At 36.5% G+C, this 27,902-nt stretch overlaps 1 pseudogene; it reads left to right on the forward strand.

Annotated features, from left to right (window-relative positions):
* Positions 1–2,357: 2,357 nt before the first annotated feature.
* Positions 2,358–27,902, forward strand: part of LOC109437936 (T-box transcription factor T) — a 33,149-nt pseudogene continuing 7,604 nt past the window's right edge.

Consider the following 27,902-nt stretch of genomic DNA (forward strand, 5'->3'; position numbering starts at 1 on the left):
ACAGCCTAAGGGCTGAGAGAAATATTTAATAATTGGCTTGCCCTTTACTCTGCAGATAGTAACATGTTACTTGGAAAGGACCCTTGGGTTGGACAGGAGGATAGAGAAATTGGCTCCTGTGTCTAGAAGGAAATCAATGGATTTTCCTTCTACTTCTAAGGTTACCTGGGGTTCGGGAGTCCCGATAGCGAAATGGGATGAGGGAGACATTGGTAGAAGCCGCGGGCCCCATCAATACTGAGCGGGAGTCTGACTGGGTGAGGCTGGCCCCAGGGATGGAGGCCTCTGGGGACAGTCTGACTTCCAGTGATCCCCTTGGCAAATGGTGGGACAGGGCTGTGGAGGTCTCCAAATTAGCTTCCATCGCCGTGGACATCCTTCGACAGTGGCGAGACTGTCCACAATGGTGGCAGTCAGACTTCCTTCACGTATCATGTTGAGCTGTGGTCTGTAAGGCAGCCGCTAATACCTCTGCCTTTTTTCTTACTCTCCTCTCCTTGTTCTGGGCTTCCTCCTGGTCCTGATTGTAAAAGACAGTTTTGGTTGCCTTGAATAACTGATCCAAGGTGACTTCAGGACCACTGACCAATTTCTACAATTTCCTGTGGATATCTGGGGCAGCCTGAGTTATAAATTTATCCTTTAAAAGGATTTCTACTTCAAGGGAGTCTGGCCCAATAGGAGTGTACTTGATTAGGGCTTTCCTGAGTCTTTCTAAAAAGTCTGAGGGATTTTCTTCTGAATTCTGGCTAATGGTAGATAGTTTTGAATAATTGATGGGCTTTGTCCTCGTTCTCCTCAGACCCTCTAAAATGAATGCCAGAAAGTGTACTTCCCTCAGAAGGCCAAGTTTCCCCATCTTCCAACTTGTATTGAGGCCAAACCTCGGAGCAAAAGAAAACCAGACGCCACTTCTTCAAATTCTGAGGATCAAATTTGTCCCAACGTTTCAAGATACAATTTAGTTAGGTGAAGATGCGTGGGGGCTGATTGCCCACCCGGAAAGGAGGACGAACAGAAAGGTATCCCTTTGCAATTCATCGCTCACAATTTGCTCTAGGGAGTCCCCTAGAAGCATGGGCCACGGACACCGCACAACTGGGTCTGAGGCGGGTGGGGAGACACGGCGTGCCAGGATTATTTGTGCTTACCTGGACAGCCCGGCCCATGCCTCTGGTGAGTGCCTACCCAAATCCATGTGTGTGTATCCCCTCCTGAATGTCTGGCACTGGTCCACAGGCCGGTAAAGGCTGTGGCCGATAATAAGGTGTTTTAAGGTAAGGGGTGTTATGTCCTGACTCTGGGCATCACACAAATTGATGGCACGATTAATATAATAGTGGCCTTCTAAATAAAGATATTTAAGGAGGGGGTATATACTCAAGGCTTGTAAAGGAGGTATGTGATCAAAACAAAAAGCTGTAGGGCGTTGTCATTATGATTGGGAACTATTTTATTTCCACCTATGATGAATGTAAGGTGCTTGTCAGCTTGTAGGTGCTGTGCTGGCCAAGGGAGTCAGAGCCAAGCGGTTAATGTTTAGCTTGTTTCTGTTAGCCTATAAGTGCACTCCTGTTAACTCTTTGCATGTTCCATCCTACCATCTTACAAGCCTGCTCCTGTTAACTGTTTATTTGTCTCATCAGGAAGGTCGCAAAAACAACAGAGAGATTTGGGGTGTGTATCAGGACACTTCCACCTGCGCTGTAACGTTTGGAGAAGATTCCGATGAGATGATATGAGGGGGTGAGCTAAATGACAAAAAAAATCATATCCTGAACAACAAGGGATGTCCTATAGAGACAAAGATCCATGTTCTTACCTTAAGGTGTCTTGAGGCTGGTGGAAGGTGTTGAGGCGATTTCACAGGGGAAAGACCCTAGACCAGCATTTCAAAAGCTGAGGAGAGAGAGTGACAGGGTGAAAAGAGCAGTACAGATGGAGTAGTCATCCCACTGGCACCCTTATGGGTGGTCGGGTTGGGAAGGGACCAGAGAGACCTTTGGGACCCACCACAGAGTAGCAATAGCCAGGGTCCCTCAGTTGTCTGCAAAGGCCGACAATTCTGGCCATGTGCCAGTACTCAGCTTCCTCACAGAAAGGAAAAACAAACAAACAACCAAACAAAAGAGCAGAGGTGTGGGAGAAAGCAGCAGAGAGAAGGAGGGAGAGCCTCCAGACGACACCCTTCTGGGCAGTCGTGCCAGGAGAAGACCCAGGGAGCCTTTGGGACCCATCACAGAGTAGCTGCGAACAGAGACACTCAATGTCTGCCAAGAGCCATTCACACCAACCTCACACCATCTTTGGGCTCCCCTCTTCACAAGAGAGAAGGCGAGAGGAAAGGCAGTCGGACCATGGCCAACGTTCCTCCGGCTCAGCGCCAGAGGGTATTGACCATAGACTTTCTGCAAAGCCTGTTCTCCAAGTCTTAAGGTTGGCACCTGTGCTATTCACTTTTAACTGGCTGACAGAGGCCCAATATTTGTGTGACAGGAGAAAGAGACAAAAATAATGAAAACCTGTAAGTGGGCAAGTAGACAAGCACAGATAATATTTACCTCTCCCACATCCTGGACGAGCCCCCAAAATGATGCAGGATTGTTGTTTAGTGAATGCTGGGGACGTAGTCTCATGGAGCTGAAGAATGGATACATGGACTAGAGAGAGGCAAAGGTTGCACAAGGAAGATAGTTTATTATAGCAAGCAAAGAGTTACAGCTCCCAAGTGGGAGGGGGTACGCGAAACTGGGATGCCCGCTAGCTAAGGCAAAAAGTTGGTGTTTATATACCTTTATTTCTATCTGGGAGGGGGATGTTGGGGTGCGGGTACCTATGGATACAATGTTTCCCAGACTCGGTCTGCTGCTCAGCTTGAGGGGAGACCATTGAAACAAACCTAATTGTCCCTGAGTATGATTCATGACATTTTTGTCCTGGTACAATTGTCCTGGTACAGTTGCTCTGTGTTTTGCTCAGTCTACCAAGGAATCTCTAACTGCCTGATGTGATACTAACCTGTCTCAGTATTATTTCATCATTCACTCATAGTATGAAAACATATTAAATAGTCAGTGTTTTATTCTCCAAGTTCCCCAAGCAACTAACAGAGTACCTAATGTATAAACACACAAAAATGCTGTTGGAGTGACTTGTATATTAATGGTTATAAAATTTAAGCAAGAACATGATTGAGGATAATTGTTTAACTGAATAAGTATGTTCTGTCATTTTGATGAAAATTTTCAAAATAACCACTGAAAACTCCTAATTAAGTTTTATTCTTAATTATTTGACATATTTCATTCTCTAAACATGTAATCCATTAGCACTCGCCATGTAGCAAGTGTTGTTCAAGACACTCAGGGTACGGAAATTAACAAATAGAGTGTCTGGCTTTAAGAATCTACAGGACACATTAGAATATTTTCCAAAGGCAATATCTGAAGATGTCTGTTAGAGATTTAGTCAACATCCAAGAGAGGGCAGAGGAGGAAGTCTTTAATTCAAGGTAAGCCCTTCATTTTTAACTTCATGCTTGCTGGGGGAAAATCAGTGAAGTTGGCTGAGAGCAAGTCATGTGATAATATTGTTTAATTATTCTGAAATTGGAAATGAAAGAATATTTAATATGGATACATTAAATTATTTTGTGGTGAACAAATTAAATGTTTTTTTTTTTTTTTTTTTTTTTTAACGATGATGTAATTATGTTACTTGTGAACTGTAGAAAACAATACAAGTGGAAAAAGAGGAATTAGTGGTAATGTTTGGTATTGAGTTGGGGGAAATATGTTTCTGGCAATGGCAATAGATGCAACTGGAAAGGCTGTGAAAATTCATGGAATCTTTGCACAATGACAAGTAGGTCAGCAGAGCTTGAGCAGTGAGTTTTTGTAGATTAGTGACAAGGGCTGAGTCTAAGAAACAAGCAGAGACAAGATCACAGAAAGTCTCAAATATATTGCCAAAACGTATTTTCCTTCAAACTAGGCTATGGGAAGACCATGACAGTTGTAAACGGAAGAGGCATGACTACATTTCCATTTCAGAACAACCACATTGGCAGCAAAATGGCGGCTGGTCACAAGGGGATCAGAATGTGGGAGCCCAAAGGCAGAGATGATGAGCACAAACAGGGTGGAGGAGAGGGGCTTTAAGAAGGATTGAAGACAAAGGCAGCAAGGCTGTCTCATTGATTTGAAACAAAGGGGACGGGCAGCCAAAGGAAGCTTTAAAAACCATCCCAATTTACTGGCTATCAAAACAACTCATCATCCATCCTTGTAATAACTATGAATCAAGATGAAAGAAATCTTATTTACATTTAGATTTTCAGAATTAACCTAAATATTGCCTAATGAAGTTTGCCTGTAAATTATGGTTATTTTTTTTTCTAGCACTCAAAAAGCAGTTATTTTATTTTTCATGGAATCATGGTCTAAGTACCATGAGAAATATTAATTGCAGAATATTTTCTTCAATAAGCCTTTTTGCCTTATGTTGGAATATTTCAAAGTGTAATTTGTGATATTAAACAAGACATAAAAATGATATAGGTAATTCTAAACGACACTAACTATGAAATGTAAATGAGCAATCCATACAATCTGACCAAAGAAAATGTAAAAAATAATATTTGTCCACATACATTACCTACTGATTTGCATGAGTACTTGTGAGAAAGAAACTTATCTCAGGTGGTAATACAAAAAGAAAAAAAAAATGCAATTAGAAGATAGGAAGTCAAATTCAAAACACTCTTGTAAGATCAACATACATGTTGGTTTAATACCCTTTTCTCAATATATATTTAAGGTGATTATGGATTTAGGACACACCGTATTTCCATGTATATCGTTATTTTTAGAAAATGATGATATATTTCATCATGTTCTCAGGAGTGATTGAAATTCAAAGTGAATGTGGGACCATTCCCTCAACTGTATAGTGAGTTCTAGAAATGTGTGTATTTTGATCCTTTATCTACCTCATTGAACAATTAGCAATATTTGCCTTATTTGTGAAGCTGGTTTAAACCTTTGCTGAGGAAGAGCAAATCAGTTATCCTGAGTCACAATCATAACCAACTAACTTTCAGGAGAGTTATTTAAAATCCCTAACTTATTGATGACTAGGAAGGGTGGCAGTAAGTGTATGAAAAAAACATGTTTCAAGTGACTGCTGAAGAAATACTTGATGAAGGTAAAAAGGATCATATATGATGATGAAAGGAGAATTGACTCTGGGTGGTGAACACATCATGTGATCCAGAGATGAAGTATTACAGAATTGTACACCTGAAGCCTATGTAACTTTACTAACAATTGTCTCCCCAATAAACTTTAATTAAAAAAAAGAAATATGCATTGCCTTTCCTCTTCAATTGCATCTGTTAGGCTCAATTCATGCTAGTGTCCTTTATATTAAAGTGTTTATTTGTCACATACTGTTATTTAGAACCTTCTCATCATCATTCAATTAAATCCAGTGAACATTAATTGAGTTCTTTCTAAGTGACAAGCAACATGCTGGGTGTGAAATACAACAAAGATAAAGATACCTTCTATATCTTCAATAAAACAAGAGCTAAGTGATGGATACTTACACAGAAACAAATGGATTTTTGTAAGAAAAGATAAATGCTAAGATATAAATTTGCACTAAGCTATGCTTTGGGGATTTAAAATGAATGTATTTGTCACCCCTTTGCGTTTCAAGGAGTGTACGCCTAAACTGTGTTGTGCATGTGAGTAAAAAATTAATAAGCTAAATAAGTATTTGAAGTCAAAATATGAAGCATCAGTCCACAAATATGGAAGGCAATGTGCATATGGCAATGATTCTATAGAATTTTATCGATATGCAAGAAAAAATAAATAAATAAATTAAGACATGAAGCTGTAGCTGGGGGATAACCCCATCCATTCCCGGAGTGGGGATCTGAGACTGGGTGCAGACTCCGGGGTTAACCTGCCTGCTTGGAAACTTGACTTTACTAAATTATCTGAGTGGCCTTGGCCAAATTATTTACTTCTCCCTCCTAAGTTTCTTCATCTATAAAATGTGCCTGACGTGATAACAGGCTCAAATTAGATGAGATATGCCAGCACTGGTCCTCTCTGGACCAAAAACAATAGAATCTGCTATTATTTCATTGAATCAATTATTCATAGATACTTCTATTATTCAACTAATGTTTACTTGTTCATGCTATGCTTCAATTAATATTTAAAACAAGTGCCCTCTGGCAGCAATTCCAGTGACCATTTTTGACCCTTGTTATTATCAATGTTTACTTTTCTGTATCATAGTAAATTAAACGACCTCTAAAGAGTTTCCAACTCTAAAGTTCATTTTGGTCTAATGAACTATGCATGTTTCAACACTTATAGACTTGCTAGATTATATATGTTTAGTGAACTTTATTTCAACACTTACAGACTTGCTATAATATATATTATAATTTATAATTTTTTAATCACCTAACATTCAGCATTACTCGAATATTCCAAGACAAAACTCATTAAAAGACTAGGTTTAGAGAAGGTTTAGAGAAGTACAGGCAGTTAGAGAATACTACCAAATTGTAGCCTTTAACATAAAAAGTCCTTAGGGTACACTATTGTCAGGAGGGAAAAAATTTCCCCTCTAACCTTCATGAGTTTTAATGGCTGGACTAATAAGAAAATTGGACCCAAACCAGATTAACAGGAGAAAACTAACTTAATACCTGCATGCAGGAAATCATAACTGATCCTTCAGGAAATGATGAACCATCCAGCTTTTTCATAATCTTAGACAAAGAAACAATACATTTGTGAAGAATCGACAGACAAAGACATGTAGGTTTGGGTGCTCCTTTGTGAGGAATCTAAGCCAAGTTTGGGCTTGGGTAGTAGATGACCTAAGGAGTGACAACTTTTGTTTATGTCAGCTTTTCAGCCCTGGATTTCTTAACTCCAGCAATAAGGATGTCTGTTCCTTAGCCCCCTAGAGCAAGAAGGGTACCTTTGACAGGGGAGATTTATCTCCTGCATTCAAGGAGATAAGGCAGGTCAGTGTGCCCGTCTTACACCTGCTGCGTGTCAAGTAAGTTTATTCAAAGGAATCAATATGCCATTATGGGGTATTTGGCATATCCTGCCCTGGACCCACTTAACATGATTGCAATTTTTCTTGGCTAAGAATAAAAGAGGGAGGGAGGCGGATCATTTTTAATCTAAAGAGCTCCCCAGAGCAGAAACACTTTGCATGATGACAGAGGCATGATCGAGTACTGAAATCCCCCCTCACTCTGGGATCGCTATTATCCATGGTAAGGATTCCCTTACCATTCAGTCACCCACTGGGTGAGGGGGGTGCATGTGGAAGGGGCCGTGACCAAAGAGAAGGAAAGGTTTACTGAGCAACTGGAAGGGATTCTCTCTCAGAGGCATGAGATTTGGGGCTCCATGCATCCACAATACAGGAGATTTATCAAAACACAAAGTGGGTTCACTCACAACTCTAGAATCATTAACAATATCACAAAACATAAAGCACCTAGCTTTTCCAGCCAAGCCTCAGCATGAATCAGGAGCTGAACAAATAACAGGTCTCAACTAAGATAGCAAGGGGGGCTCAAAGCAAATTAATGGTACTATAATAACAAATGGAACATGTAGACAGAGCTCTCCACAGGTATAGCCAAGGAGAAAAAAGTTGCCTCAGAACTATGGAAAATGCTTATTTAAGTGTTTCTTTTGAGAACCTACCATGAAAAACACAGAAAAGAACCGAATTTTGGAAAGAACTGAATTCATGGTTTAGAAGACATTTTCCCATTGAGATTTAATGATAAAATAAATTCCATAAACTCTGAATTGAAAAGGAAAATTACAGAAGCACATGGAGAATAAAGCAAACCTCACACAGAACTAATAAATGATTAGGCACAGCAAGGAAGAGAATGGATGCAGCTGAAAATGGAACCACTGACAAAAAGAAAAGTGAAAACTTACAAAACGATATTGTTTGAGGAATTAGGAAGAGGGTAACAGATAATGAGGACCAAAAAAAGTTACCCAATTTAAATATAATTGGTGTTTCTAGACACTTTAACAGTGAGAAGAAAAAGATTTTGAAAAGGCATGTTTTTCTAAAGAGAAATTTATCAAAGTAATAATTGAATTTGAAACCTATAAGAGCATGCTGGGAAATGGTACAGATAATTGACACTGAGACATAGCCATTTTAAGTTTCAGAATTTCAAGAATACAAAAATAAAAAATAAATGAATTTATGCAGCCAGGCAGAAAGAAGCAATTCTATCTCATGGGGTGAAATAGAAGCTGGGTGCAGATCTCCTGGGAGTACCAATCAGTGTCAGAAGGTAAGGGAGTCATCAACACATTTCCCAGGTAAATAAAATGGGACCCTCTGCTATGCCTACCTAAGATGTTGTTCAACTATAAAAACAGTACATACACAGTGTCAAACCTGAAAAGTGGAAAAAAAAAACACAAAAAACTAATACCCATTGGCCTCGCTTGAAGTCAAAATCCAGCCAAACAGAAGACAGAGAAGCAAACAGAGGACCACTATGGTATTTTGTCACAGAAGACACAGGAGTCATGTCTGAAAAGTTCTGAGGGAAAATGTGATTTAAAATTTGGTACCCAGCCTATTTTTTTTTTCCTTCTAGCTGAATAAAGGCAACACTCAGGCAATTCACAAACATGCAGACACTCAGACACCTGCAAATTGCTTTCACAATTATTAAAAACAAAGCAAAACAACAAACTCTACAATTCAATTAAAAAGACGAATGTGACAAAGTAACTAGTGACTGGAGAAGCTTTAGCAGAGAAACTGATGGCCATGATGAATTACTGAAAGGACTCAACTGTGTGCCCTACCAGAGTAAACTAAGAAACATGAAGACTTTGATACATTTGACTGGCTAATGGGAACTATCAGGAAAATTATGGCATTTTTTTTATATTTACTATAAATGTTGGAATAATTTTTAAATCAAATATGGATGGAATGCTAATGTAAATCCGGCGGCAATCTCCTTCTGGCCTTATATGGTGAAAGGACGTAAATCTATTTTAAAATATATTTTATATTAAACAACCATAAAATTTAAGGCTATAACAGAAAAAATTTAAGTAACAGAAATGATGAAAATTGGGCGATAATCGGTGGAGATGTGGGAGGAAATTTAAATGAACTAATTCCCTGATCTTTCAAAGAAAGTTTCAATCCAATTCAAATTATGTATCATTTTATATTAAAAAAAAAGATAATGCTCTGAACACTTACATTTTCATAATCTACTTTCTTTTAACTTTAGAGAAATATTCAAGCAGAAGTTCGTCTGAACAATATAAATTTGTATCTGAAATTCACCATGTCTTTCAGTATTATTTTCACTTGTTTTATTACTTCAAATCCAAGTAAAAGTATATTTTATGAATATAGAATGCATTTGCTAGCAACTTAAAAAAACACACCTATATTTACTTGGGGGGATGATCCCAGGGAACAGTGGTGAAGAATAATGAGAGAGAAACAGAACTAGAGGAAAGGCCAAAACAAAAAGGTATGACTGATATTTCCACCACTGGGGGCTATTGGTTGCGTGAGTCCAAGGGACTATCTGAGAAGCAGTGTGGAGTGTCTGTCAGGAGCAGGGACCTAAAGAAGAATGCATTGATACATCATCTCCCATTCTATATTTTTCAAAGATTTACTCCATAAAACACTAATTCCCGTTCACTTGGGGTTGTATGTGTGAGGCAGCCAGGTTGTATTTATAGTGATTAACTGTCCTGATTTCTGGGATTCCTGAGAAACTTTTGGAGCTAATAACAGGAAAGGCCTGGGAATAGTGGAATGAGTTGGTCTGGTCACCTTTGCTATATTCTAGCCCATACCTTAGTGGCATGGGGAGAGACAGGGAAGAGGCAAGAGTCACTGATATGGACTTGAGGTGAGATTCTGAAAAATTGGTCACTCCGGTGGTGGTGGAATAAGAGAGAGTAAAACAGAGAACATCGGAAGTGGTGAATAGAAACTAGTGTATAGTAACATTAAGATATTGTATGTCTCCAGTAGTTCTAGCTCTCATTACAGAATGGGTATTATAAACTTCAAATCTGCTAAAAGACTAGCTCTTAATTGTTGTCACCACAAAAAAGGAAATGATAATTATGTGATGTGATGGAGTTGTTAGCTAACACTAGGATAGTAATCATATTGCAGTATATAAATGCAACAAATCAACTCATTGTACACCTTAAACTTATACAGTATTATATGTCAACTGTATCTCAATTTTTAAAAAGTAATTAGTTGAATTAAGTTGGTTATCAGAATGGATGTCTGTGCCATTTCACAGGCTCAACACTAAGCTCTGATCTCCTTCTAATCGTAAACTCCAGAATTCAACTGGAGAGCAGTACATTAGAAAGCAGTGTTTTGAAAAGTCCTGCACATAAAATCCATGTAGATACATATAGTACATATACATGTACACACACACACACACACACACACACACACACACACATCATCATCATCGTCATCCTTTGTACATTTATTTTAATTAGAAAATGGAATAAGCAGGTGAATTCAGTTGACCCTTGAACAACACAGGATTGAATTGCATGGGTCCCCTTATATGCATAATTATTTTCAATATATATGCAGTCAGTTGGGAATCCACGGATTTTGAGGGCCAATTGCTTGCATTGTTCTACACCATGTCATATAAGGGACTTGAGCATTGAGCATCCTTGGATTTTGGCATCCACAAGAGATCCTGGAACCATCCCCTTGGATACCAAGGGAAGATTAGTTGAGTTTTTGGGGAGTCAAAAGTTATACATGGATTTTTGACTGCAAGAGTGGTCAGCACCCCTAACCCCCACATTGTCCAAGGGTCAATTGTAGTTTCAATGGTGAGCATTTATTAATTGTCAGAAATTTTGAGGTAATTTCAGTCAATTTGATATGAAAATCTGTATATTTATGTTAGTTGCCATTGGCCTAAAAATTGACCATATTTACCAGCTCTGTACTACTAATAATATCAAATATGGTTGTGGGCTAAATTGTGATCCCCTCCCCACACACACAAAATAAAAGATATATCGAAGTCCTAAACTCTGCCGTCTATGAATGTAACCTTATTTTAAAATGGGGTCTCTGCAGATTTAATCTAGTTAAGGGGAGGTAGTATTAGCTTTGGGTGGCTCCTAAATCCAGTGACTGATATTATTATAAGGAGAGATAGCCATCAGGGGACAGGGCCATGAGACAATGGAGACAGAGACTGGAGTGGTGCAACTATAAGTCAAGGTATGCCAAGGATTTGTCAGAAACCATCAGAGCTGGAAAGAAGAAAGGAAGGATTCCTCCCAAGAGTCTCCAAGGGTTGTATCTCCATGCCATTACCTCAGTTTCCACTTCTAGCCCCAAGAATTTGAGAATAAATTTCTGTTGCTTTAAACCACATACTTGTAATACTTTGTTATAGCAGCACTTAGATATAAATAGAAATACTATCATCAGTACATTGGCAAGTGGAATTTCAATTGGACACGCTTTGCTTTGACATATTCTTACATGTATGGGCATTTGCCATACCTTTAGGTTCCGTGATTTATGGTTTGCTTTTGTGACCAGGCACATCGCATGAGCTTCACAACAGCAAGAACAAAAGTAATGGATAAGTTAACAGTGTTCTTCCTCATGAGAGACCATTAGAAACTGGTCTTAGACATGGCTAGAAGTAAAAAATACAAAGCTTCTATTAAATAAATAAATAAATAAATAAATAAATAAATAAATAAATAAATAAATGGACTAAAAGCGTTTTACTTCAATCACATCATTTCAACCCGTGGCAATGCCCACCCATCCCCACCCCTCAAAAAATATTATATATAGTAGAAAATTTGAGCTTTAATAAAGTATTTTTTAAAAATCATAATTTCATATACAAACTGAATTATACTATCCAAAATCTGAAATATTAATCTAAAGAAGAGTGTACGATGTTTATTTTCACAAAATTCCTCATTTCCATATATAATTTTTCCCCCATAAAATTGTGTTATCTTCCTGATCTCTATAAATTAAAGTTAAGGTATCAAGAATTATAGAAAGGCTGCAGGTACAGTGGAAGAAATCCTTTTGGGACCCAGATATTTGCAACAGAAAAACAGAAAACTGTAAAATAAAAAAAGCTAATGAACCATTTCTATCTTTTTTATCATAGCCTGATATTTGCTCCAATGAAAGCTGAATAAATTAGAGAAGCAGAGGTGTTGACAAACACTGAATGTGTCCCCTCCAGATTCAAATGTTAAAACCTAATTCTCAGTCTGATAATATTTGGAGGTGGGGCCTTTGGGAAATAGGTCATAAGGGCAGAGCCCTGGTGAATGGCATTAGTTCCCTTATAAGAGACCCAGAAAAATCCCTCCTCACTCTGCCATGTGAGGATATAGCAAAAGGACATCTGCCTGTGAACCAGCAGGTAGGATTTCCCGAGACACCAAATCTGTGGGCACCTTTATATTGAACTTCCCAACCTCCTGAAGTGTGAGAAATAAGTTTCTGTTATTTGTATGCCACCCAATCTATGGTATTTTGTTATAGCCACCGGAATAAGCTAAAACAGGAACAGAAAGGGACAATCATGACTTTATGAGTTGAGGTGTGTGCTTGTACAATGTCTACAAGATCTCAATACTACACTTTTTCTTACCCCTGCCCTTTCTTTTTACCTCTGGGTGGTAAACCTGTCAATCATATTTTTCAGACACCCTTGCTAGCTGAATTTCTCTTGTTCCTTTTTTTTTTTTTGCCCGTACCGTATTCTAGATAGAATTTGGAAGAAAGAAAAAAGGAACATAGTGTTTTTTTGCTGCTTCTCTCGGCAGTAAGTACCTTAGTCTGTGACAGTAGCAGGACCATAAGGCCAAAAGAAGGTGTCTCGCCCACGGTTACCTTGGTGTGGAACCTCCACCCTAAGGAAAGGTATTCAGGGGTGGGAAGCAGAGGAAGGCAGACCAGCTCTGCCAATATACTAAAATTCATTAAATTGTGTGCTTAACATGGCTGAATTTTATAACACATAACCTATATTTCACAAAACATTTTTTTTTCCCCCAAGGGAATTCAAGTAGTAATCCATGTCAGCCACTTTGAAAGTAGTTTAGCAGCAATGGAGCAATGGGAGAGTGGTCTCCTAGCTTTTGCCTAACCCAAAAAAACAAAACAAAACAAAGCAAAAAAACAAAAACAAAAACAAACAAACAAAACAAATAAACAAACAAAAATTTATATTATAATAGTAGCAAAGACAGAGAGTTCAAGCACCTCAAACTGACAGCATCTCTGGGGCCAAAATGGTCACATGAATAGCAACCTAAAGGCAGTGACCTTTCTTGATCTATGAAGAACAGTCTTCCTATTTCCTTACCACCTTCAGCCGTTCCATCACTTTTCTAACCAGTGGTTGGCTACAAAATTCTTCATACTTAAATACTGAACGGTTTCTGTTTATTGGAATGGACAGTGGCTGAATCAAGCAAGGGACTTTGTTGTGTGATGAACCAAATAGACTAACTGTATGCCAAATACCAAACAAGATTTTTCTGTTTGCCAATTCCTTGAGGAAGAGTTTGGAAACATCTTACAATCCAAACCCCAGAGAACCCTAGTTACCCATTTCCAAAATTGCTCGCAAACAGAAAAGAAATTAAAAAATGGGTCATAATTATATTTTAAAAAATGATATGGGTTCTATACTGTGGTATTGTGATTTAAAACAAGAAATGTATATTTGAATCATTTAGTGATGTCATCAAAATGGCAGGATGAGGTGAGCCTCTTGAAATCTCCCCTGGGATTTACAACAAATTGAACAACTATAACTCCACAAAGGACTCCCTGCACAGCAGACAGGCAAGACTAAGAGGCGAACTACTGAAATTACCTAACGGTGGGCAAATTGCGCAAGCAGGGGAGTAGTGGATCAGTGCGGAGACTGAGCCACGTGGGTGCAGGACATGGCCCTATCTCAGTGCTCCAAGCTCACTGCATCCCGGAACTACCGCAGCTGCTAGAGAGGGAAGAACTCGGACAGCTAGGGCTCCGCTTATGGCCCACAGGGCTGAGGGGACAGCATATCACATGGCTGAACCCAATGCTCACAGCAGAGACCTCCCAGCAAAGACTGCGGGAAGAAGGCTGAAAATGGTGGTTTAAGCCCTCACTGCCACAGAGAACGGAAGCCTTAGGCACTGAGACTAATGGCCCCCTCCCTACCCTCCCAGAGCACATCCTGCCCCCATCTTCCCAGTGCTAGAAGCAGAACAGTAGCAGTGTCATATCAAAATAATAGAATATATGCAGTTCTGAGAACTGTGGTCTGCAGACATGGACTTGCAGCCCAACTAGTTCTGGCAAAAGGGAAGGAGCTCTGGAAGCAGGACTGATTGTGGTGGTGGTCACCGCCATTGCTCTGAGCCACCTCTCACAACCCACCCTGCCGTTGTCCCCACCTATCTGGGTCGACCCTACAAGAGTAAACAAAGCTGCTGAAACATATGGACTCTGAATGTGGCGCAGAAAGAGCTATAGAACGTCAGAAGCTCTCCACATCCTGCCACGAAGGTGGCACCCTATGACCCAGGCGAACTGTTCACACAGGAGAAGACCACCTTCCAGGGAATTCCCCCCATTGTGTGAGAAGCCAGAATAGTGCAGAGAAAACATAACACTACAGTGTGAGAGAGAATAAAAGGCTGCAGTCAGAGAGACAATAAAACATTCTACCAACACCTACTGGAAAACAAAAGAAAGACCTCTTTCTATCAACCTGTTTCAGAACCCACTCCTGTAGATGTCTAGGAAGAGAAATAATAAATCATTAATTGCTATAAATAACCAAGGCAACAAGATAGCTCAGAAAGAAAATGAAAAGTCTCCAGAAAGTGAACTTAAAGATATGGAAATATGTGACTTAAATGACAGAGAATTCAAGATTGCAGCTCTGAAAAAACTCAACGAGATGCAAGAAAACACAGGGAAATCTAGAAACACAATCAAAGAACAACTTGAACATTTTACTAAAGAGATTGAAATTTAAAAAAAAGAACCAAATAGAATTTCTGGAGATTAAGAACTCCATGTAAGAAATGAAGAATGAAATAGCCAGCTTAGATGGTAGAGTTGACCAGATGGACGAAAGAATCAGTGACATTGAAGATAGAAAACTGGAAATTACACAGATGGAAGAAGAAAGAGACTTGAGGCTTAAAAGAAATGAAAGAACTACACAAGAACTTTCTGACTCCATCAAAAAGAGTAATACAAGAGTAATGAGCATACCAGAAAGAAAAGAAAGAGAGAAGGGAACAGAGAGCATATTCACACAAATAGTCAATGAGAACTTCCCAAACTTGTGGAAAGAACTGGTTCCTTGAATCCAAGAAGCAAATAAACACCTAATTACCTCATCCCAACAGGCCTTCTCCAAGGCACATTGTACTGAAGCTGTCAAAAATCAACGACAAAGAAAGAATCCTCAAGGCAGCCAGGGAAAAGAAGACGGTAACCTACAATGGAAAGCCGATTAGAATGCCATCAGATTTTTCAGCAGAAACTCTACAAGCCAGAAGGGAGTGGAACCAAGTATTCAAACTATTGAACGAGAGAAATTATGAGCCAAGAATAATATAGCCAGCAAAGATATCCTTTAGATATGAAGGGGGAATAAAGACCTTTCCAGACATACAGAAGCAGAGGGAATTTTGTAAAACATCACCTGCAGTACAAGAAATACTGAAGGAGACTATTCGCCCATCATAAATAAGGATAATTTGTGGCAACCAAACACAAAAGGGGGGAGAGTAAAGGCCTGAACCAGAATATGGGAATGGAGAAAGTAAACATGCTAAGTAACATATGCTAATCCATCATTGTGATACATCACATAAACAAAATAAAGGACAGAAATCATATGATTATATCAATAGGTACAGAAAAAGCATTTGATAAGATACAACATTGATTTATGATTAAAACACTTAAAATAGGTATAGAGGGAAAATACCTTAACATAATAAAGACCATATATGGCAAACACTCAGCTAATATCATAATTAACGGTGAAAATCAGAAGCCCTTTGCTCTACTGTCGTGCAGGGCATCCGGTTGGGTCTCTGCTCCCGCTCCCCACAAGAGAACGCAGGATATGGTGAGGCCAAAAGGAACACCCATGGAGCCATAAATAGGGGAGTCATATCACTATATTCTCACTGGCGGCATCCGCCTCTCTGCAATCCGCTCTTGCTAGCTCAGCCACCATCTTCTTGCTAGCCCCCATTCTTCTGCTAGCGTAGCCACGGCAGTTATATTAGTGGCCAATGGCTCACTTGGTTATAGATGACAGCCAACTAGCCACAGCTGATGGCCATCCAATCACAGTTGATGGCCACTTAGTACCTGAGCCAACACCTTTCTATATGAGGCCGAGAGCTTGGAAACTGCTTTCTGGGGCTCTGTCCTCATAGCTACATTCAGGAATATGGCAGGGCTGTCCCCTGTTACCTCTGCTTTTCAACATAGTGTTGGAAGTCCTGCCAGAGAAATCAGGCAAGACAAAGAAATAAAAGGCATCCAAATTGAAGTTAAATTGTTACTCTTTGCAGATGACATGATGCTATATCTAGAAAACCCTAAACACTCCACCAAAAAGCTGTTAGAAACAATAAACAAATGCATTAGAGTTGCTGGCTACAAATCAACGTACAGATGTCCATTACATTCCTATATTCTAACAATGAAATCTCAGAAAAAGAAACAAACAAAAACAAACAACAACAACAACAAAAAACTACTTTTGCAATTGCAACAAAAAGAATAAAATACCTAGGAATAAACTTAACTAAGGATGTGAAAGACCAATACGCTGAAAACTATAAGACATTTTTGAAAGAAATTGAAGAAGACACAAAGAAATGGAAAGACATTCAGTTCTCATGGATTGGAAGAATCAACATAGTTAAAATGGCCGTATTACCCAAAGCAATATACAGATTTGATGCAATCCCTGTCAAAATTCCAATGGCATTTTTCTAAAAAAATAGAACAAAAAATTATCAGATTTGTATGAAACCACAAAAGACCCTAAATAGCCAAAGCAATTCTAAGAAAAAAGAACAATGATGCAGGTATCACACTCCCTGACTTTAGCCTTTGCTACAGGGCAACAATAATTAAAACAGCATGGTTTTGGCAGAAAAACAGACATACATACCAATGGAATAGAACTGAAAAACCAGAAATAAAACCACATAAATATGGACAGCTAATTTTCGATAAAGAAGCAAAAAACATACCATGAAGGAAAGACAGCCTCTTTAATAAATGGTGCTGGCAGAATTGGAAAGCCCCATGCAAAAGAATGAAACTGGACTTCTATCTGTCACCATGTACCAAAATTAATTCAAAATAAATCAAAGACTTAAGCATAAGAACTGAAACAATAAACTGCATAGAAGAAAACATAGGTAGTAAACTTATGGACCTTGTGTTCAAAGAGCATTTTATGAATTTGACTCCAAAGGCAAAGGAATTAAAAGCTAAAAAAAAAAAATGAATGGCACTATATCAAAATTAAAAGCTTCTGCATAGCAAAAGAAACCATTGACAAAATAAAGAGGCAACCAACTGAATGGGAGATTTTTGCAAATAGCACCTCTAACAAGGGGCTAATATCCAAAATATACAAGGAACTCATACAGCTCAACAGCAACAAAAAAAAACACAACACAATTGAAAAATGGGCAGAGGACCTGAAGAGGCATTTCTCCAAAGAGGACATACAAATGGCAAACAGACATATGGAAAAAATGCTCAGCATCACAAATCATCAGAGAAATGCAAATAAAAACCACAATGAAATATCACCTCACCCCAGTTAGAATGGCAATCATCAACAAGACAAATAGTAACACATGTTGGAGAGGCTATGGAGAAAAAGGAACCCTCATACTCTGTTGGTGGGAATGCAGATTGGTGCAGCCGCTATGGAAAGTAGTGTGGAGGTCCCTCAAAAAGTTACAAATAGAATTACCATATGACCAAGCAATCCCTCTCCTGGGTATCTACCCAAAAAGTCTGAAAACATTTATCTATAAAGACAAGTGTGCTCCAATGTTTATTGAAGCTTTATTTACAGTGGCCAAGACATGGAAACAACCAAAATGTCCTTCCATAGATGAATGGATAAAGAAGTTGTCATATATATACACAATAGAATACTATTTAGCAATAAGAAAAGATGAAATAGGGGCATTTGTGACAACATGGATGGATCTTGAGATTATAATGCTAAGTGAAATAAGTCAGACAGAAAAAGTAGAGAACCATATGATTTCACTGATATGTAGTATATAAACTGAAAACAACAAAAGAACAAGACAAACAAATGAGAAACAAAAACTCATAGACAGAGATAATAGTTTAGTGGTTACCAGAGGGTAAAGGGGGAGGGGGTGGTAGATGAGGGTAAGGGGGATCAAATATATGGTGATGGAAGGAGAACTGTCTCTGGGTGGTGAACACACAATGTGATTAATAGATGATGTGATACAGAATTATATACCTGAAATGTATGTAACTACTAACAATTGTCACCCCAATAAACTTAAAAAAAAAAAAAAAAAAAAGGAAATGTACATTTGGTCTTCACCCGCAATTCCTGGCTCACAGCTCCCCAAACCCATGAAAGATTCTAAATTTTAAGAGTGATAAAGGTGTCTTTTGGTATGTTAATGAGGTGCCTTTTGGGAACCACTTACAAATGGGGGGTAAGAAGCTGAATAATGTTGTATGTCAACTATAATTATATATATACGGGATATGGAGTACAACATGGGACTAGAGTCAATGGAATTGTAATAGGTATGTGCAATGTCAGAGGGGCAATACATTGGGGGAGGGGTGAAATATCTATTACATTGTTTTGTACACCTCAAACTAATTTAAAAAATAATAATAATAAAAAATAAATGTAAGGTTTTTTTTCAAAAAATGGGTATAGTTGCAGTGGAGTCAAGCACATGATTAGACAACAAGAACTTTCACTCCCAACTTTGTCCTCCAGGGAGGGAGAGGGGTTGGAGGTTTAATCAATCCTTAATGACCACTGACTTTATCAGTCTTGCCTATGTTATGAAGCCTCCATAAAAAACACACAAAAAGAAAGGCATCAGAGAGCTTCTGGGTTGGTGAACACTTAGAGATTTGGAAAGAGGGTCATACCTGTAAAGGGCATAGAAACTTGACACATTTTCGCCTACCTTGCCCTATGCATCTCTTCCATCTGTCCCCAAGTTATATTCTTTTATAATAAACCAGTTATCTACTAAGTAAAATGTTCCTCTGAGTCCTGTGAGCCTCTCCAGCAAATTAATCAAACCAAGGAGGAGATTGTGGGAACCTCTGATTTATAGCCACCTGATCAGAAGTACATGTAACAGCCCAGACTTCTGATTGGCATCCTGAGTTGCAGGGTGTCACTGGAACTTCCAATCTATAGCTAGTTTGTCAGAAGTACAGGTAATAACTTAGGCTTGCAACTGGGGTCTGAAGCTGGGGGAGCTGTCTTACAGGACTGAACCCTTTACCTGTGGAATCTGATACTGTCTCCAGGTGGGTAGTGTCAGAAATGAGATAAATTACAGGACACCAAGCTGGTGTTGGAGAATTGTTTTTTTTTGAATGTATAAGAAACCCCTTCCCCCACAAAGATAGGAATTGGGTCTGGAACCCTTAATATATGCATAACTTTTTCCTTAAATTAGTAAATTGATATTTCTGATGAAAGTGTGGTCACACACACACACCTACAATAAAAGGAAAAATGAAGAAAATGTTTCTCCATATTTTTATAGAATTTATAGATAACATCATCTTTATAAATAATTAGTGAAATGAACAATGAGAAACAGGTAGTCCAAGAAGACTTTATATGATGTCCAATGAATATGGAAGTGAGTTGGAAAATATCAGAACATGAAAACTGAAGAGCCAATGCATAAAATAAATGCCCATTATAGGTGGAAAAAGTTAGGCGTTCATAAGTAGTTATGAGGGTGATTATCACAGTGAAAGAGAAAAAGGGAGAAGGAAAAGGAGAAAGAAAAAGGAATGTAATTGATCTTAGAAAGAATGATAGACTTAAAAAATAAGCTATACCTAATAGGCATTGTTGGTATTTTTGAAAACTAAGCAAATGAAATATTTAAAATGTGGAAAGAATCAAAAGTATGATTTTTAAAAACTTTTTTGAAATTAAGACAAATAGTATATAAACTGAAGGGGCTCATAGATTTTCAAGAAATAATGATACCCAGCATTCATATTTAGCATTCAAATCAAACCATATTCTGGTAAAGATGTTACAGTTCGAATACAAAGAAAAAATCTTAGAATTAGCAGCGGAGAAAAATTATGTTTCCTACTAGTGTGAAATATGAAGTTGGATATGACTCTTCACAGAAATATTCAATGCACAAAGACATTGATCATATCTAAAATACACTCGAGAGGAAGACAATGTGATGCAAGAATGTAATAATCAGCTAAATTATCTTTTGATTATAAAGAAAATGTTTGAATATATAAAGGTTAAGTATAAACTTATTATACTTATGAATAACAAGTTTTGAATCTCCTGGGGGAGGAAGCGACGTAGATGGGGATAAAGTAAGAAAAAAGGAAGAATGGAGCTGAAATCAGCTAATTAGGTCATGTGAATTAAGGAACATTTTTTTCTGACTGAACAAAGTAAACACCCATTTCTACCTACCCGCACTCATGCCCAAATATGTTAAGATTTTATTATGAAAGTCACAGAAATGTAAGTATATTGGCCAAAATGATCAGAGCAGAAGTGGCAGAAGTATTTAGTATTTCCTTTGTTTTCCAGAGTCCCTAACTTTGACTTTGTCCCCATGTAAGGAGTCTTTTCAATGAGCGAAGCTCAATTCTTTCTATGCTTACAGCTTTTGCAGACTCAAGTCATCCAACACCATTCAGAAAGAACTTGAAACAGCATCAGTGTCTTTCCTGTGAACTATTTATAGACAATTTGTATTCTGGTTATCCCGTCAAACCCGTCAAAATCTAGTCCACACTCTCTTTTAAGGACACAATGATGGAAATGGAAACCTGTTTACCCTCAGCCCACATCTATCTAACAAACATATTTTTGCATGATGTGTTATATTATTTCATTTGATTTCCCCAATACTATTAATAGTTGCCGTCATGATTCCCTTTTTACAGACACAGAAACTTCCACTCTATGAGGTTAAACACATATCTATTAAACACAGAAGTTCAGTTTTGTATGTAATATTGGTACCAAGTCTCTGTACTTTACCACTACTCCTTACTGTAATTACAAATGTTCTTATTGGAAGCTCCATAAGAAACATGATCATATGATTTGAGAGACTAAGCTCCAAGCATTAAAATTAAAAATATGCTTTTTATAGGTTCCTACCTCCACATCTTAAATGACAGAAATCACAGATCAGATCTTGTTCCTGACAATCACAATTTTTGAAGCAAAATAGTAGGCTTTTTGAGATATTTATTTATATTGCTATAGTTATACAACAAAATAAATCATACAAATATCAACGTTGTCTGACCTAATATCATACAAAGTATGATAACTTGGAAAAACTACTTTTTATAAATTAAGTTGGCTTATCATAAATTAAGATACCATACTAAGGGAGAATGGTAAAGTTCTCTTTCTATAGACCCTAATAAACATCTGATTATCTAGTCCAACGGCTCACAAACTTTAATAGTGTTCACCAATGTAAGCATATGCAGAGATCATTTATCCTACCCATTCATAATTGCCAGGGAAAAATAGTGACACGGTAATAATAAAATTTTAAAATAAAATTGTGTTTTGGGAGGTGTGATCTATTCTTCTGTATTAACTTTAAAGATATTGATTATTTATGTTGAACAATAATATAGAGATTTATTTGAATTATTATTCATTAAATGATCTTTGAATGAGTCACATGTATTCTTTTTAAAGACTTACAGAAAAATTACAGTCCAAATACAATATTTCATAATTATATACTATATAGACTACTCAAATAGTAATAATCAGTGAGATAAGCAAGAGTAATTTATAAAATAACAACAAAAACATTAATATAATAAACTCAATATATCAGTGTCGTGACATGAAGATATATATCCTTCTGAAAAGTAGGAGGAAATTTGTGAAGTAGTCAAAAATTTATGTCAATATTCTCAAAACTTCTACCACTGAAATGAACACAATTAGTACATTCCTAGCAAAAAAAAAAAATCTTAATATTTATAAAAATGAGAGTCTATCAATTCGTGCTTGATTTCACTGTAAAACACTATTCATTTCTTGAAAATGACATTCATTTCTTGAAAAACTCACAGTCCAAGAGACGTAGTATGCCTACAACCACACTTTGAGACACACTGGCCTGGATAATGAATATATTCTATCTGATAGCACAAGAGAAATCCAGACTGCTCCTTAAACAAAGAAGTGAGAGGACAACATGTATTCCTTTATTGTTGAATTATTGGGGTGAGTTAGCTAGTCACTGAAGAAATAAATATTTCCAAAACAAATCACTTCTTAGGGAATGCCTATATGATAGATAGCTACTATCCTAAATATAGAATCCAAAAATAGACAACACTCAATACCTATATATTAAACGAAGGAATGAATCCTCCATATATGAGATTAACTGTGATTAGGTCCTGAATGTGTCATATTAGGTATACATAATTGTAGCTATTTTGGTTGATAACTACTAACTTTTGAAAATATTCTAAAACTCCTAACAAATATAAGAGCTGTGTGATTTCAACTCAGAGACAATAATCACAATAGTATAATGTCATCGATATAGAAAAGAAGAAAGGCATGAAGAATAAACAAATCAAGAACAATGTGAAAGAAACTGGAAAATATATTTATGACGTTGTTAGTAACTAATTATGATTCCAAAATTAAATGTAGCATTTACATATTACATCCATGGAAATCATTGTTACAGCAAACACATTTCTTTTCCTACATTTAAAGTTATACTTCACATCTCTGATAATTTCATTGCATTATAATCCTATTTTTCAGTCTAATGTTGAATGGTTTTCATTTTTTATCCTTTTCTTGTTCTCATAAGTGGAATTTTTAATGTATGCCACATTATGTAAACTATAAAATATCAGATAACTAAAATTTTACTGAGTACATAGATTGTGTCAAATCATCAATCTCATTTTAGCTCTATTAAAGTAATGTGTTACAACAAATAAAAGAAAAAATGTAAAGAAGTAATACACACAATGCATTTATTTAATAATGGATTCCTATTTTGTAGATTTTAAGTTGTTTTTTTCCTGTTTAATGGAATAAAAATATTGATATTTTTCTTAAATAAGCAAAATAATATGTATGATGTACATTCATATGGGGGGGTGAAAAAAAGGTGAATCTGCTGCCTAGTTTCTAGAACAGAAATAAAATCTTGGTGTTTCTCACTAAAGAAAGCATAAGTCATATTGGAAACATGCCTTTTTTCTGTGTTTTTAAAAAGCACTTTTAGATAAAAGCATAGAATTATAAAATAGAATAAAGCATCACAAAGTTGTCAATTTTGTGATAGTGATTGATAGAGAAAGAGGAGAAGTGATAGCCTAATCCTCAAGGGTAGAGTCAGTTGAAGCCCATCTTCCTGCTGTTACCCCAGTGAGACTCTCTGCTCAGGAGGAACAGAGGAAATTGAAGAAGTATGAAAACAAAAGCAAAAGAAAACCAAAAAAAAATTACAGACTTTTTTTTTTTTTATGAGACAACTGTGTTCATCATCTAACTAGTACACTTCCCACAAACCTATTGATGCACTAAGAATGAAAGCATCAGACATTTTTCCCAAAGCAAAGCATGAGAATGCTCACCCTTAAAAGCAGCCTTGTCAAGTAGATATTTTAGAGATGATATAAGTGTTCTGTTACCTGCTCTGTCTAATATGGAAACCACTGGTCCACGTGGTTACTTTAAGTATAGCTAATGTGGCTATGGGTTTAACTTTTTAATTTTATACAAATTAAATTTTAATTTTAGTTGATTTAAATTAATTTATATTTAAAATTTGGGCTTCTAGGAAGATGGTGTCAGTGTACTGCCACCTATTCCTCTCACTAAATACAACTAAAAGCTGTGGGTATTATATATAAAACAAATACAAAAAGACCAAAAGATGAAGAGAAGAAGCCATATCATTTAAAGAATTCAATGCCAAAGAACAATATAGTGATGAGTTCCTTGGGTTTCATTTTTGTATACTATATCTCAGAATTGGCACCAAAGAACCTAGAAACCTGGAAATGCCAACTGGCCCAGACAGGGAAAGCCCTGCCAAAAGCCTGCTCTCTTGAGCCAACAAACCATGAAAGAGCAGCTTAGCAAGATAGAAAATTTTTAGACAATAAATGCTCCACTCCAGGAAACCACTATAGAACAGAGGCCCAAATCCTTCCATTGAAGAAGAGAAAAAACAAGAGCATGCTGAAAAGGTACTTGAAGAAATAATGGCTGAAACACCATGAATTTGGTAAAATACATAAACATACATATTTAAGAAACTGAGCTAATCCCATAAAGTTTAAATCAAAAGAAATTCACACTGAGACACATCATACTGAATCTTCTGGGGGGAAAAAAAATCCTGACAGAAGTGAAAAGGAAAAAAGAAAATGGCAACTTATCTAAAAAGGGAAAACAGAAAAACAATAGAAATGACGGCCATTTTTTTCATAACAACAATTGAGTCAAGAAGAAAGTGACACTTTTTTTTTTTTAAGCTGAAATAAAAGAACTGTCAATGCAGAATCTTATATCCAGTGAAAATATCCTTCAGGAATGATGAGAAAATCTTCTCAGCAAAATCTGTGATGCAAAAACTGACAGGAAATATAAACAGATCCAGAAATAATAGCTGGTGATTTCAGCACCATTCTTTCAATAATTGATAATAAAACTAGACATATAATCTTCAAGAATAAAGAGGAACTGAAAAAACATCAAAACCACGAGGTTAATATTGACATTTACAGACTACTCCACCCAGTGAAAGCAGAATGAATGCTCTTTTTTAAGCACCCATGGCACATACACCAAGACAGATCACATCTTTGGCCATAAAGCATAGCTCAAAAAATTTGAGTTGAAATCATGCACAGCAAGTTCTATAGCTGCAATGAAATAAAACTAGGAATCAATAACAGAAGGACAACAGGGCTATCTTCGAACACTTGGAAACCAAACATAACACTTCTAAATAATACATGGGCCAACAAGGAAGTCTCAAAAACAAAAACAAACAAACAAAAAAGGCCACTTTATTCAACTGCATGGAAATGAAATACAACATATCAAATCTTGTAGAACACTTTTAAAACCATTACAACAGAAAAATTAATACAGCAATGGCATTCTTTAGAATAGAGGAAACAGACCTACAAAGCAAACCTGAAGACAACAGAATAAAAGATGATAAGGTAAGGTAAAGTAAGATAAGAATAGTAATCAGTGAAGCTTAAAATAGAAAAGTAATAGAGAAAATTAATGTAACAAAGAGCTGGTTCTTTGAAAAGATTAATAAAATTGTTAGACCTTTAGCATATCTGACAAAAGGATAATTTATGGATATCAAAATAAGAGGGAATATTGTTATAGAATCTGAAGACTTCAAAATATACTACGTATATACTATAAACAACTCTTCAAACCTAAATGTAACATATTAAACAAGAGGGACCAATTACTTAACACACCCACTATGAAATAGATCACTTGTGTAGTTCTTTAACAAAGAAATTGAATTTTTAATAATAACAATAATAAAAGCAAGTCTTCAATTTTTTGTGGTTTCATTTCAGAATTCTGCCAAATATTTAGAAAAAGAACTAAGATGATTTCTTCAAAATCTCTTCAGAAAACAGAAGAGAAGAAACACTTTCCATTTCATTTTATGAAGGTACTATCACAGTAATATCAAAACAAGAAAAATACAATGCACAACAAGAAAACTACAGATAAATATACATTGTGAAATAAATGCAGAAATTCTTACCAAAATATTAATGAGTAGATCAATATATAAAAATATTTATACACAGTTACTAATTGATATTTATTCTTGTCATGCAAGGCCAATTCAATATTTTGAAAATATTAGTGTAATCCACCCAATTAATATCCTAAAGAAGAACAACTGCATGTTTCATGGTAGTTTAATTCAATACAGAAAAACTTCACAATCCATTCAGAATAAAAACAAACAAACAACAAAAAAACCCAAAACAAAAAACCTTAGAAAAATGGGAATAGATAGGAACTTTTTTTTTTTTTATAAAGAACATCTATCAAAATCAAAAACAAGAATCCTGCAGTTAATATACTTAATGGTGAAAGATCAAATTATTTCCCATTTAAGATCAGGAACAAGGCAAGGATGTATTCTCACCACTCTCATTTAACATAATATGGGAAGTTCCAGCAAGTGCAATTAAGTTGAAAACAGTAATTAAAGAATAGATACATGGGAAAGGAAGAAATAATCGTCTTTATTTGCAGATGATATGATTATATACAGAGAAAGGTCTAGTAGTTTACATACACACCCCTCAGAAAATACTCTCCTAGAATTAATAAGTTCAGCAAAGTTACAGAATACGAGATATGCATAAAATATTAATTGCATTTCTATGTTCCTGGAAATAACAAATGGACACTAAAATTAAAAATTTAATGTCATTTACAATCACTAAAGAAACGAAATGCAGGAAAAATAACCAAATACAATACTTGGATTAGAAAATTATAAAATACTGATGAAACAAATCAAAGAAGATCTAAACGAATGGGTAGACATTCAGTGTGTTGTATATTGAAAGATTCAACATTGTTAGTGCATTAGAGTGCTATAGCTGTCATAACAAAGTATGGTGGACTGGGTAGCATAAATAACAGAAATACATTTTCTCACAATCTGAAAGCTAAGTTCAAGATCAGGGTATCATATCAGCAGAGCTGTATTTTTCCCTAAGGCCTCTCTCCTTGGCTTATTGATGGCCATCTTCTCTCTGTGCCCTCAGGTGGTCTTCCCCTGCATCTGTCTGTCCTAATTGCCACTCATATTGGATTAGATCCTACCCTAATGACCTCATTTTAACTTAAATACCTCTTTAATCACCCTATCTTTAAATATAGCCACACTCTCAGATTGTTAAACCTGGAGTTAAAAATTCAATATGCCCCAGTGTATATCAGGAGAACAATTCAGATCAAAACAATAAGAATGCCAATTCTGTCCCAATTTATATGTAAGTTTAACGCACTTTCCATCAAGACACCAGCAAGAATTTTTATATAAACAGGATTATTTTAAAATACATATGGAAAACAGCAAAGGAACTAGAAGATCTAAAAATAATTTTGACAATGAAGAATAGAGTGGGAAGAATCAGTCTACTGAATTTTAAGACTTATACTCTCTATAGTAATCAAGACTACGTGGTATTAGTGGAATAAGCACGAGGGTCAATGGAAGAGAACAGAGAATTCAGAAACAGACCTACAAATATGCCCAAATGATTTTTGAGAAAAGTGGAAAAAAAAAAAAAAAAAAGCAGTTCAGTGGAGGAAAGATAGCCTTTTTTCAACCAATGGAACTAGAGTAGTGTGATAGGCAAGAAAATCGACCCTTTACCTAAGCTACAAGTCTTATACAAAAATT

Source organism: Rhinolophus sinicus, linkage group LG03 (assembly GCF_036562045.2).
Source record: "Rhinolophus sinicus isolate RSC01 linkage group LG03, ASM3656204v1, whole genome shotgun sequence".
Lineage (NCBI taxonomy): Eukaryota > Metazoa > Chordata > Mammalia > Chiroptera > Rhinolophidae > Rhinolophus > Rhinolophus sinicus.